This window comes from Mus pahari, chromosome 13 (assembly GCF_900095145.1).
Source record: "Mus pahari chromosome 13, PAHARI_EIJ_v1.1, whole genome shotgun sequence".
Classification (NCBI taxonomy): domain Eukaryota; kingdom Metazoa; phylum Chordata; class Mammalia; order Rodentia; family Muridae; genus Mus; species Mus pahari.
In genome coordinates this window covers 12,950,842-12,955,147 of record NC_034602.1, presented here as the reverse complement: position 1 = coordinate 12,955,147, position 4,306 = coordinate 12,950,842, and the positions used below count along the sequence as shown (strand labels likewise).

General features: G+C 43.5%; 1 pseudogene across 1 annotated transcript; it reads left to right on the top strand.

Annotated features, from left to right (window-relative positions):
• The first annotated feature begins 1,018 nt into the window (after nucleotides 1-1,018).
• On the top strand, nucleotides 1,019-2,237 carry LOC110330682 (annotated as a pseudogene). Its single transcript, XR_002380965.2, has one exon. The product of XR_002380965.2 is annotated as a nuclease-sensitive element-binding protein 1 pseudogene (transcript).
• The last annotated feature ends 2,069 nt before the right edge of the window (nucleotides 2,238-4,306 follow it).

The window sequence follows — 4,306 nt, the reverse complement described above, 5'->3', positions numbered from 1 at the left end:
AATATAGAATATCACAAAGTTAAATTCTATTCTCCATAGAATCACTTTTAATGAGGATGCCTGGATAGAATAGTCGGCGGTGGCTGGGTCTGACTCAGGCAGCAGGGGCTTAGGGGACATTTGCTGGTGAGTTCGAATTCACCCAGGGTCTCCTGTTTCCCTAAGACTTGTTGTCTTTTAATGTTTCCACTTTTAAGAATACAATATGGGATAGAGGAAAGAAATATTTTTAGCTTTGTTTGCTGTTGTGGGGGTCTCCAGAGCTCAGTGTTCTGTCTGACTCATCTGGGAACTCCATCTGTCATGGAAGAGCTTCTGTGTTATTTTATAGGGTCATAGTATTGTATGTAGCTTATTTTACCTTTATATGCACCATTGTTAACTCTACTTGGCATTATAGCTTATCTCAACAAAATCTTGAAACAAAGATCAAAACAAAAATTGGGACTTAAATCCTGATTTTTCAGATGTGACCCTAGGTAATAAAGGTCAGATTCTAATCCTTAACTGTGTGACCCCACAACTCCAAACATTATATCCTTCTACCATGTTAGATGCTGAGTCACATTTGTTTGTGTGAATGCAACCTTTGCTTGCAAGGGTATGATCCTCAAAGACTGGACACTCAAAAGCATGTTAAGAATATGTGTGTTCATCATTGTTGGTTTGATACCAGGTTCTTGTGAGGTCTTCTCAGGATTCCGTTAGAGGGATGGAAGTGGGTGGGGATTGGCTGACATCTTTGTGGGGTGAGGGAGTGTCAATGTAGAGGACAGCTCTTGTTTCATCAGTATCTTTTGTTTTTATAGATTTAAATATTTCTCTATTTCTCTTTAATAGCAGACAAAACACACAAACACAAAGTTAATAATGATATAGAGAGTTCGATCGGTAGCGGGAGCGGAGAGCGGACCCCAGAGAGCCCTGAGAGCCCCACTGCCGCCTCTGGCCTAGTCACCATCACACCCGGGAGGAGCCGCAGCAGTCGCAGCCGGCCCCAGTCGCCATCACCACAACCATGAGCAGCGAGGCCAAGACCCAGCAGCCGCCCACCGACCCCGCCGCTGCCCTCAGCACCCCGACACCAAGCCCAGCTTCACAGGCAGAGGCAGCCCGGAAGGCCTCACATGGGGGGGGGGGCGCCCGCCGGCGGGGACAAGAAGGTCATCGCAACGAAGGTTTTGGGAACAGTCAAATGGTTCAATGTAANGAACGGATACGGTTTCATCAACAGGAATGACACCAAGGAAGACGTATTTGTACACCAGACTGCCATAAAGAATAACCACCCCCGGAAGTACCTTCGCAGTGTAGGAGATGGAGAGACTGTGGAGTTTGATGTTGTTGAAGGAGAAAAGGGTGCGGAGGCAGCAGATGTTACAGGCCCTGGTGGAGTTCCAGTTCAAGGCAGTAAATATGCAGCAGACCGTAACCATTATAGATGCTATCCACGTCGTAGGGGTCCTCCACGCAATTACCAGCAAAATTACCAGAATAGTGAGAGTGGGGAAAAGAACGAGGGATCGGAAAGTGCTCCTGAAGGCCAGGCCCAACACTGCCGGCCATATCGCAGGCGAAGGTTCCCATCTTACTACATGCGGAGACCCTATGCGCGTCGACCACAGTATTCCAACCCCCCTGTGCAAGGAGAAGTGATGGAGGGTGCTGACAACCAGGGTGCAGGAGAGCAAGGTAGACCAGTGAGACAGACTACCTATCGGGGTTACAGACCACGATTCCAGAGGGGCCCTCCTCACCAAAGACAGCCTAGAGAGGATGACAATGAAGAGGACAAAGAGAATCAAGGAGATGAGACCCAAGGTCAGCAGCCACCACAACGCCGGTATCGCCGCAACTTCAATTACCGACGCAGACGCCTAGAGAACCCTAAACCACAAGATGGCAAAGAAACAAAAGCAGCTGATCCACCAGCTGAGAATTCGTCCACTCCCGAGGCTGAGCAGGGCGGGGCTGAGTAAATGCCGGCTTACCATCTCTACCATCATCAGCTTTGGTCATCCAACAANAAGAAATGAATATGAAATTCCAGCAATAAGAAATGAACAAAGATTGGAGCTGAAGACCTTAAGTGCTTGCTTTTTGCCCGCTGACCAGATAAGATTAGAACTATCTGCATTATCTATGCAGCATGGGGTTTTTATTATTTTTACCTAAAGATGTCTCTTTTTGGTAATGACAAACGTGTTTTTTTAAAAAAAAAAAAAAAGGCCTGGTTTTTCTCAATACACCTTTCTGCTTGTGGACGTTGTACATCGTGGTGCGGAGCCTAGTGCGCACCACGATGTACAACGTCCACAAGCAGAAGGAGCCTCTATTCCCACTGATGGCCGATTAGGTCATCTTCTGCTACAAATGCAGCTAGAAACACAAACCCAGGGGGTACTAGTTAGTTCCTGTTGTTGTTCCACCTACAGGGTTGCAGCCCCCTTCAGGTACTTGGGTACTTTCTCTAGTTCCTGCATTGGGGACCCTGTGTTCCATCCAGTAGCTGGCTGTGATCATCCATTTCGGTGTTTACCAGGCACTGGCGTAGCCTCACAAGAGGCCACAATATCAGGGTCCCTTCAGCAGTATCTTGCCGGCATGAGCATGAGCATTAGTATCTAGGTTTGGTGGCCGATGATGGGATGGACTCCGAATGGGGTCCTCTCTGGATAGTCCATCCCTTCATCCCAGCTCCAAACTTTGTCGCTGTACCTATAATTTTTCATGGGGGTTATGTTCCTCATTCTAAGGAGGAATGAAGTATCCACAAATGTTCATCCTTCTTGATTTTCTTCTGTTTTCCATAATGTGTCTTGGATATTCCAAGTTTCTGGGCTAATATCCGCTTATCAGTGAGTACATATCTAGTGACTTCTTTTGTGATTGGGTTACCTCACTAAGGATGATATCCTCCAAATACATCCATTTGCCCAAGAATTTCATAAATTCATTGTTTTTTATGGCTGAGTAGTACTCCATTGTGTAAATGTACCACAGTTTCTGTATCCATTCCTCTATTGAGGGACATCTGGGTTCTTTCCANCTTCTGGCTATTATAAATAAGGCTGCTATGAACATAGTGGAGCATGTGTCCTTATTACCAGTTGGAAGATCTTCTGGGTATATGCTCAGAAGAGGTATAGCAGGATCCTCCGGTAGTACTATGTCTAATTTTCTGAGGAACCGCCAGACTGATTTCCAGAGTGGTTGAACAAGCTTGCAATCCCACCAGCAATGGAGGAGTGTTCCTATTTCTCCACAACCTCGCCAGCATCTGNTGTCACCTGAATCTTTAATCTTGGCCATTCTGACTGGTGTGAGATGGAATCTCAGGGTTGTTTTGATTTGCATTTCCCTGATGGCTAAGGATGTTGAACATTTTTTCAGGTGTTTCTCAACCATTCGATATTCCTCAGTTGAGAGTTCTTTATTTAGCTCTGTACCCCATTTTTTAATGGGATTTTTTGAGTTGACAAACGTGTTTTTTAAGAAAAAAAAAAAAGGCCTGGTTTTTCTCAATACACCTTTAACAGTTTTTTAATTGTTTCATATCTGGTCAAGTTGAGATTTTTAAGAACTTCATTTTTAATTTGTAATAAAGTTTACAACTTGATTTTTCAAAAAAGTCAACAAACTGCAAGCACCTGTTAATAAAGGTCTTAAATAAAAAAAAAATGATATAGAACACATGAGTAACACTATGGACCCAATTGGCTTAGTTGATGTTTCTAGAATATTCCACCCTCCAATATTTACCAAACCAGACAAAATTCTAGATCATAAAACAAGTCTCAATATACTTAAAAACATCTATCCAAAGTGGGTGTTCTAACCATAACAGTCTGATGTAACTCTGATAGTTCAGCCTTTATATGTTACTTGACATTTTCCCCTTTCTGCTTTTAATATTCTTTCTTTGTTTAGTGGATTTGGTGTTTTGATTATTATATGATGGGAAGAATTTCTTTTCTGGTCCAGTCTATTTGGAGTTCTGTAGGCTTCTTGTATGTTCTCTTTATTTAGGTTAGGGATGTTTTCTTCTATAATTCTGTGGAAGATATTTACTGGCCTTTTGAGTTGGCCATCTTTACTCTCTTCTATACCTATTATCCTTAGGTTCCCTTTTCTCATTGTGTCCTGGATTTCCTGGATGTTTTGGGTTNGGGGCTTTTTGCATTTTGCATTTTCTTTGACTGTTGTGTCAATGTTTTCTATGGTATCTTCTGGACCTGAGATTCTCTCTTCTATCTCTTATATTCTGTTGGTGATGCTTGCATCTATGACTCCCGATCTCTTTCCT